The sequence below is a fragment of the Magallana gigas genome, chromosome 7 (genome assembly GCF_963853765.1).
Source record: "Magallana gigas chromosome 7, xbMagGiga1.1, whole genome shotgun sequence".
NCBI classification, from domain to species: domain Eukaryota; kingdom Metazoa; phylum Mollusca; class Bivalvia; order Ostreida; family Ostreidae; genus Magallana; species Magallana gigas.
Window position 1 is genome coordinate 566,959 of NC_088859.1, and position 10,118 is coordinate 577,076.

The following is a 10,118-nucleotide window of genomic DNA, read 5'->3' on the forward strand; positions in this document are numbered from 1 at the left end:
GATGTCGAAAGGACTTTATGCAGTATTGTGCATAATATATCGCCAACAAATTAAATTTCTATAACGAGCTTTAATAAAAAGTTTGAAAATAATTTTGTGTAAAAGGATATTGTGAATTAAACTTATGCATATTTTGCTACATTTACAATTAATTTGAATTAAATTGAATTCTGATTTTTCAACTACTGGCCATTAGATCAAAGTAATGAAAATCTTTTTGATGATGATCAAATACGCTTATAAACATATTATGTCAATAATTCTGTGGCAATATTATTTCTGCATATATCGAGTATCATGAAAAGAAAAAAACATATTCTTACATATCATTCACAACTTTACATTTCTCTACCAAAAATGTGAAATTCATGGCCCCAGGGTCAGGGGTTCAGGCCCTAGGGTGAGCCAATCTGACCATATAATAGAAATATTTTAAATCTTAAAAATTCTTCTCTACTCCCATGTATATTCGATGAAAACTAAATGCATGGTTATGAATCCCTGTACCTACATTGTGAAATTCATGGCCCAAGGCACAGATATTGAAAATGTATGACATTTTATATATTTTTTTGTTATTGTTACTTTTACAGTAAATTAATAATCCAAATGCATTGTTAATATGTCTACAATATCCTCTTTTTACATTGTGAAATGCACTGCCCTTGACTCATGGGGTTGAGGCTTTTTCTTGGGGGTAACAAATATGGCCATTTAGTAAACATGTATTTGTTTAGGTCATTTGGGTCTATGAATGACCTTTGCTGTTGGTTGTTGGTCATCCGCTTATAGTTTTACATTTTAAACATCATCCTGAAAACTTTGATTTCCTGTGCACTGTATGTTTGTAGCTAAAAACTGATGTATGTTGTGTGTATTATCTATGAAACTGTGAGATTTATAAGATATTGACCAATAATTTAATTCTGGTTGTAACCCGCTTTCTGATTGGCCAAAAAAACTATTTTATATCGTATAAAGAATTTTGCCTACGTCATAGTAAGACTAACGTCAAAAATGTATCAATACGGCTGACGTTACGTTTGAGTTTTGTACAATTTAACGTTATTTTAAAGGTCAAATGACCGTTTTTATCTACAATGAAGAGTACAAAAACTAAATTATAAGCAATGAATTCAATACTTATTAGTTTTATACGATATAAAATGGTTTGAAAAGTTTTACGCTTTATATCGTACAAAACAAATAAATATTGAATTCATTTCTTAAATAAAGGCCTGCAAGTATTTTTTTTTAAACCAAAGTTGACTTTTATGCCCCTGGAATTAGGTTACAGATAATCTGAGATTCGTCTCACTCTTGGCTCGTCCTTTTTATTGAATTGATGTATGCAAAAAGTCATAGGTAACAGTCAAAGGAGTATCGTATTAGGTTAGACTCCAAAACAAAACTTAGAATGTAAACATGAGTCCCGTCAAGTCAATCTAAGGGCTATGGTATTCAGGTGACCGTAAAGGTCTATGTGCCTCTTTTTTAAAAATCTGTTAAAATTGGTCGAGAACACACATTAATTGTTTGGAATTAACAAATTCTAAATTTTATCGTCTGTTAGTGTATTGAAAAAATTACATTCACCTGATTAGAACAAAATTAGAAACATAGCTTCAAAATGCATTTACAAACTAAGATGAACAAGTTACTTTATATTTCAAAATGACTTTGTTGATTTGAAAGGCATTGCTTTGTTGAAACACCGTGATATCACAAAAACGCAGACGAATCTCAATTTATTTTAGAAATAAACCTTTGAAACCAATAGATGCAGCTGAGAAATTGTTTGGGTATTTTTTTCTAATATCCAGTGATCTGTATTGTATTGTATTGAATGTATTGAATGTATTTAAAATATTACATTGAACAACATATACTTACCAGTACAAAATGTGGTGATCTCGACGCTCCAGACTTCAAATGCAAGCATGAATGTTCCTGGAACAGCAAGTTTTAGGAAAGTCCCCCATCCGTGCAAACATGCTTTGTTCCAGCCTTTATTAAGAAACAATCCTATGTTAAAAATGCGCTTTTTCTTGAATAAAAGTTCACCCTATTGGATAATGATAACTCCGAATTCCGTGGAGTACCCCCCCCCCCTTTCCCCATTTCGTGCATTGCAATCATTTTCGCGTTCAGGCAATAGGCAATCGGATCTTACTACCATTTTCTTATACGATATTTATCACAGAAAATCATGCCCGACATGCTTGCATTAATTGACTTCTATCTGCATAAACAGCGTCCAACTATTGCTCGCCGACTGGAAAAGGTTTTTCATACCACAAACGTCTATGTACTTTCCTCGGGCATAATACGTGCGCGTCAATTGATTAATAATTACGTATCACGTATGGAGTTTAAGGTTAGCTAAAAAACATAACAGTTTACAGCGTGTGAATGAGGAATTTTTTAGGGGGGTTAAAACATTTTGACATTTTTTCGTGAGAAACTTTTTTTTTTCAGTCGGCGAGCAATGTTTGACAATCATAACTTGTCCGCTTTACCATGGAAAGCGAAAACGACTGCAATTCACGGAAGGGGGTACTTTACGAACTTTGGAGTAAGATACCTTGAATGTATTATTGCTAAAATATGGGGAAAATTTTATCGTAGAAACAAATGTCTGTGGTTTTACTTTTAAATAGTTTAAATGTACAAATTGAGGGGGACACGCAGGTCAAGTTAACCAAGTAGAATTAATTCTTAATTCACCACTTTCATTTTCTGGATTATTTGGATCAACTTTCGCATGTTAATAATAATAATTTTAACAAGTTGAACGCGACCTTTCCATGTGTCTGTGTGATAACCCTTGTAAACTATCAAAACTACATGCAGAATGGCTGAAGTCCACTGGCTAAGGACAACAGCAAAAGCGGAGCCTCTGAAAAAGAGTAAAAACATAATTTTAGACACATGTGATCTCTGGTCGTGATGTGCTCCGTGTCCGTATTCTAAAGCCTCTTTCACAATTGGTGCACAAGCAGAAGCGACAAAATATTCGTGCGACCGAAAAAATTAAATACGGTTCGTAAACTGTTGCCAAAATATTGGCATGTGAAAAATTACTCGTACGAAATTCGCACGATTCAGAGCGACCGTTGTGCGATGTAAACGCATTGAATCTTGCGTCTGTGTGTAAATGAAAGCGACTGTTGTAAGATTATGTGATAGGATCGCACGGATAACTAGATGATTGAACGATTGTACGTGCGCAAATGCGATAGGACGTGCGACGCTCGTTCGATCATTCGTTTCATCGTACGAATGCTCGTGCGAGAGGGGGTATATATTCATTCCCGCCCGTTTCCGACGCTCTTTAATAGAAATACATATATATGTAGTTGAAAAGAAGATACCGCTCAAGAAGATAACAAAAGCAACAGCCTAAATCAAGGTCAATTGTGGCCTGAAACAGATATCCTCATGCAGTGTATACTGGGTATGTTTCATGTTCGCACATTTCACTCTTTTTGTCAGGAACATGTAACAAATTAAGACTTGGCGAATTCTAATGTCTTATGTTATCTCTCATTTACCACAACATTGTTGGGGCGAATTAAAGACGAGCCAAAACCGTAAGAAGAAGCGAAAATAATCATGTATTAAGTAAATACCAGTCGCAAAGCATGGAAACTGAAACTGATAAATCTTGCAATGATCGTAAAACGTTGCATTTTTACATGGGACACGTTGAGCAACAGTCTCATGATCGCACAACAGACGCATTAACAGCTGCAATTTATCTTACGATCTTTAAAAGTCGTGCATTGCTCTTGCGAGTACACAAAACGTTGTAAAACGTTTGTAGTAATGTTCGTGAAATTTACATAGCATTCGGTCACGTCTGAATAGTGTGCATGTCCAGTATTTCGAGGAGACTTGACGCAACCACAAAAACGCATAACACGAATGCGAGAGCTCGTGCAACGTATGCGATAGATCGGGCGAAGCCAAAATATTCCGATCGCAAAGTGTTGTAAAGTGCTCGTGCGCCAATTGTGAAAGAGGCTTCAGAAGATGATTATAGAATCATATACATGTAACAACAAATTTTGAACGAAATTATAATACTGATGATCTGACACCGAAGTGATCAATACGAGTTCTAATCTTTTGCCGGGCTCTGCTGAAAGCAGAGTCCTGACTATAGGCAGTCAAATTGCCAATTTTACTATAAAAAGCACAACTTCAAGAGTAAACAAAAAAACGAACTGCGTCAAAGTTAAGCTTCCGCTATATCAAATAGTAAAAAACGGTTAGGGTGAGGGTTACAGCCATTTTTTGTTTGTTTTACGAATAAATTTGGCAAGAACATTTTTTTGGTTGTTTTCTTATAAATTGTTAAAAAAAACCAAATTTGTATTTTGGACACATACAATGCGCATGAATTTCTATGAACTACTTTACAAAGCATTGGTATGCGGCTGCACATCGAAGAAATGGGGGATTATTAGCACAATTTAGTCGCTCTCTGACGCTTTGTCGACATTAAAAGTGTGTGTGTGTGTGTGTGTGTGTGTGTGTGTGAGAGAGAGAGAGAGAGAGAGAGAGAGAGAAAGAGAGAGAAATATTGCCAGTCTTTACTACACAATATGCACAATATGCAGAAAGACACAAAAGAGCATGGCTTTCAGTACTTTGATTTTTTTAAAGGCATGGTCACAAGAATAATGCAAAATCACGTACAATATCAATAAGTCTTGGAATTAAAAAAAAATATGGATAGCAAAATGCAACTTGAGAAAAAAAATAAAAAGTAGAGTATTTCGGATTATTTCACTAGATTTTAATTCACTTCATGGCGTTTGCGTTGATTATTGAGTAATCAATTCTGAAATGTAGGCAATGATTGGACATGGAATCTTGTTTTCCGCATACACAATGATACACTGAACAGTATTCAATAAAGTATGATATCTGAATTTAAAATAAAACTCCTGCTTACCTAATTTTGAATTCCAAAACGTAGATAAACAATGCATGCAGAATGAAGTTTTCTATGTTTACCATTAGTCCGATTACAAGACTTGGAAACAGAATTGACTGAAAAATACTCAACATGGTAATCAGTATGTCATGCATTTTTACATTGAAATAAATAAAAACAAATGGGTTTTTTTGTTCAATCTTTTGTAAAGGTAAATTTTAAATTTATTTCACATTCATATTTCAAACTAGATATTCTGTATACAGTAAAAAATTATTATATTATGCTATCTAAAGTTCAAAAACGACCAAATCCTAACCCTTCACCCGCAAAGCAAAAACATAAAACACTTCTCATGATAAGCATCAAAACATATAGAAAAAAAAAATTAAAAGGTAACAATTTCATCATCAAAATGATTGATTTTGTTAACTACTCTGCTACAAAAATTGTCGATAACCTTTACTTGGATGTATTTCGACAGAAGTAATGTCAATCCAAATCCCTGAGAAAAACAAAAATACGAGATTTACTACATGTACAAATAATCGCAGGCTAGTATTACTTGTATCGGTACTAGTATTCTCGGGTTTGACTTATTAAATGTTTATTATACAGATGATGAAACATCCAACAGCATTGTTAAGGTAGTATAAATCTAAGCATTATTCATAATATTAACCAAAATGTAGAAATCAGTAAATAGGAGGAGAGGGGGGTCCTGGGAGGAGAGGGGGTTTGGGAGGGGAGGGGGGTTCTGGGAGGAGAGGAGTGTTCTGGGAGGGGGGTTCTGGGAGGAGAGAAGTGTTCTGGGAGGGGGGTTCTAGGAGGAGAGGAGTGTTCTGGGATGGGAGGGGGGTTCTGGCTTTCATACACCTATGTTGAATTTAAGGATGACCACACATGATATATTATTAAACTACTTTCCTTATCCATAAAAGAAGATAAAAGTATTTCGTGTCCCAGAAGCTTGAAACGGATTTTGACTATTACTAAGAATAAAATCTAATATTAAATTTTTTTTATATAAATTAATTTCATAACGTATTTTCAATTGTCTTGTTTAAGATATTTAATCTTTCGACTGTCTTTGACCGTGAATACACTACGAATGAAATTTGTAACATATATTTCAATACAGTTTATCAATGACACGAATGACTTACTGGTAGGGCACAGACAGGGTTTACATAAACACCCGAAATGATAATAATGTAAAATTAAATGTCTATATGTAAATATTTCCTCTTGCAATATCTGAAAATTATGTAACTATAAGTGATAAGGAATCATTCTTTGAATATTATAAGGTAATACATGTAGGCATGGTCGGGGCGTGATCAAATCTATCATAACGCCCTCTGTACTTCGTTGGGTTTGATCACGCCCGACCAGATTATCACCTCATAATACTCAAAGAATGATTCCTTATTTCTGAAAACTTGTTATTCTCACCTACATTTTCGACATTAAATGTTTTTGTTTAAATTTTTGTCCATGTCATATTGGTTTATCTAGAAGTGCCATTCAAAATAAAACATCCTTTATAAGCAGACTACATATAATCAAAGTACTGAGAGTACTGAAGACGGGATCTTGAAAGTTTGAATTTGTAATTGTCCTGGATTTCCTCGAATATGCTTCCAAAATTTATGAGTTTAAAATTAGTTGTTACAATCTATGTTAATTCGGCTTTTTTGCAATTGTATGATACTTTGTCTAAATTTTACTCAATCCCGGCCTTCATAATTGTAGAAAATTGACACCTACTAACGGTATATTATGTAAAATAAGACCCCAAGGAAAATTTTTAAAAATTACTACTAACCGGGAAAATCAAACAACTACATGTATATCAAAATGGAAAATCCACAAGTCGGACGGTATCCGTAATAAAAGTGTTATGAAAACCCCAAAAACTCTAAAACTGCTGAATTAACAAACAAAGTGAACATTTGTATACCGATAACAAACACAGACACCTGACGTTAGATATATTTTTTTACAATAAGATTCCAAGAACTTTGACAATAAAAAGATTTTGTCACGGTCGCCATTTTGATTTTTACAACTTTTTTGTGTAAACTCATGCATTACCTATACGAATTACGATACAACCGTTCCTTTCATTAAAAATCATACTCCGAAAATCAGAGACACAAATAACAGAGATTGTCAACTCCGCCATTAGCGTGTAAATGTTACGGGACCAACCTTATTTTGAGAACTACAAGTGCAACAGCATTCTGGTATAAGTCATTAAATTTGAACCTGATAGTGAACATGAACATGAACCTGTAAATATTTTAAGTATGTTTTATTTATGAAATATTTACAAAAACTCTTTATTTAGTTTTTTAAATTACATTTTTAAAACTTATTGACTTTTCACAAAGTAATGGTAATGCATTACTTTACTCATGTAATGGTAATGTAATGCATTACTTTAAAAAATTAAGTACTGGTAATGGTAATTTAATGCTCTAATTCATGAAGTAATGGTAATGTAATGCATTATTTTACAATGTAATTCACACCAAGCCTGATTCCAACTAAGCAGGAAAACATGAACATTAACATTTAACTTCGTTCTTCAATCGATAAGATTGTATATATCATATGATGTATAAGTCTTCCAAAATGTATAATCTATTATAAATTTTGCTTACAATGCATTGGTTAAAATTTAAATTCAGTTTAATCAACTAAAGAGCCAACGAACGAAAAGGCAAATTCAGACTTGTTTTTATTTTGTTTGTACAAAATTCCTTTAGAGACGAACAGCAGTCATACCGCAAGTAGACTGGAAGCCAACGAAACACCTATTTAATTTGTAAAACAACTGTGTATAACATGTCCCGATTTTAACTTCGGCTTGCGCATGAAGTTTGGTAGTATTAAGGTGAAAGATTGTCAAAATAAAATTCACAACTTTCAAAAATGGCACATTGCGTTTGGGAACTTTAATTTCGATTCCACCATCAACATCTTCTATTGATTAATGAGCTCGTACACCGACTAAATCGTCAACGGCGCTGTGCATTCAGTTACGTAACTCATTCTGCATTTGAACCCAAGCAAGAATACTTTGATCAATAAAACTATTTGTTTATTTTCTAAATAGAATTTTGTTTATACACAGAGGACTTAAAAAGATTAAATGCGTGTTTTTATTATACATATTTAATGAAATGCATGAACACTTTCTGCACTATTTTCTTACGCGTAGACTCAATTCATGTGTTCTACGCGTGCCTTCCGGTTTGAGACTTCGGCTGACAGTAAACCAATAGACGGGGTCACGTGACCCGTCTAAAAATCATGAAGCTAGGTATTATTATGAACATCGAACTTGTAAGTGAGGAGCATTTTTCCTGTAAGTATATTAAGCAAAATGTAATTTGACCTGAAAGTGAATGGAATTATTTTATGTTATGTGATGTTTCACTGATAGGCAGGAGTTTTTAATGGGGTTTAATAAATCACTATATTACTATCACTATTTGAGCATTCTGTACTAAACTGTTAATATCAATGTTCGCTGTTGAAGAGGTAAAGATTATTGGATGCTTTAAATCATAAAACCATGAATCAAGACAACAAAGATTCTGTGCTCAAAATACATCGTTAGATTTAATGAGGCGACTGAACCTAACCGTTGAATAAAATTACTTACTGGTAAGCCCCCTATCAATACCGTCCCATATTCTCCTGCAAATCTACAAAACAAATCGAATCGTTGAAAATGTTTAAAACATTGAAAAAATAAAATAAAAACTAATATCGTTGTATGTCTTACCTTGCAACAACAGCATCTTGTCCAATTAATCGAAAAATTAAACCAGAATTCAACAGTACGGCACTGCACAGCAAACAGCAAACTATTATTATCAATATACCTAAAAAATCATAAAGGGTCAATATAACATTATTAATATACCTTAACAATAAAAAAGAATCGATATAACATCAATATACACATGTATAACATTCATATTATAGAAGCATAAAGTTCAATATTCAAATTGATTTGAACATTTGTAAGGTCTAAATAAAATGCAATTACATCGTTTTATATGCTTTTCTATCAAGATATTCTTTACATGATATAAGAAAACAGTGCGATGCATAATCAATTCTACTCAAATAAAACAAAGCAGATTGTTTACATATTTTTAAATGGAATTTTCAAAGCTTTACCTCTCTGCAATACGGAACCTATTTCTCCAACGTTTCCAGTTCCGTGGATCTGTAATTTTTAGCGAAAGAATATGAGGTTCAAGATGATATACAACTAAATAGTAATGAAGTTATTTATTTAGATAGTGTCTGGCAAAAGAAGTTTTTTTTTCTTAAGTAACTAAAATGAAAACTATTACTATTACTTGTATTATATGTGACCTAAACACAAACCTGATATCAAAATTTTCATACCATTATCAGGTAGAGATCTTATTCCTTTCTAAGATTTTATATACCTGTGGAAATAACGTGTCCACCGCCGAGGACAAACCAATGAGCACGATATAGCCCAAAGCAGTGGTGATCTGCAAGCGAAAATGATTTTGTTTCGCCAACTTTCAGTTTCCATACATATTATTACGTTATCTAAAGGTACTACTGCAATCGCAAACATTTTAAAATAGGATTTTTATGCAGATATTGCACTAGATATTCAGTGATTTTTTCCCGTAAGATTTATTATGAAAACATTTAATTTGCAAATTCAATTCCATTCGGAATATTGTATTAAAATCACACACAAATTGAAGGATTTCTCACAAGAAAGTGAATAAAGAATTTTGCTTTGTTTTTTGTTTTTGTCTCTAACTTTACAATATTTTGTTATTTGTTTTATGTTTATTATTTTCGATAATTAAATTTTATTGGTTTATATTTCTTAAACTTTGGTTTAATTTACGCAAAATTAATTGCAAACAGCTGTATAGAAATTTTATTGTAAATATTTATCCGAAAACGAATATCTTTGTTGCCAAAATCCTCAATAGGCAGTAGTCTTAATGTTTACTCAGGGTTTGAGTAATCATGTTCGGATTGTTATAAAGCTTAATGTTATGATTAAAACTCGATGTAAACTCTAAATGTATTTAAAAAATGTATTATTATTGACAAAACACTTACCACTAATTTCTACTATATTAAGGAATAAGGC

The 10,118-nt window shown here is 32.8% G+C and overlaps 1 long non-coding RNA gene across 1 annotated transcript; it reads right to left on the reverse strand.

Moving 5' to 3' along the window:
- Positions 1-5,386: 5,386 nt before the first annotated feature.
- On the reverse strand, positions 5,387-9,499 carry LOC117684782 (uncharacterized). Its single transcript, XR_010707746.1, has 5 exons — positions 9,424-9,499; positions 9,146-9,194; positions 8,745-8,844; positions 8,622-8,664; positions 5,387-5,450 (listed from the first exon to the last, which is right to left on the reverse strand). It is a non-coding gene; the product is annotated as an uncharacterized lncRNA (long non-coding RNA).
- Positions 9,500-10,118: the final 619 nt, after the last annotated feature.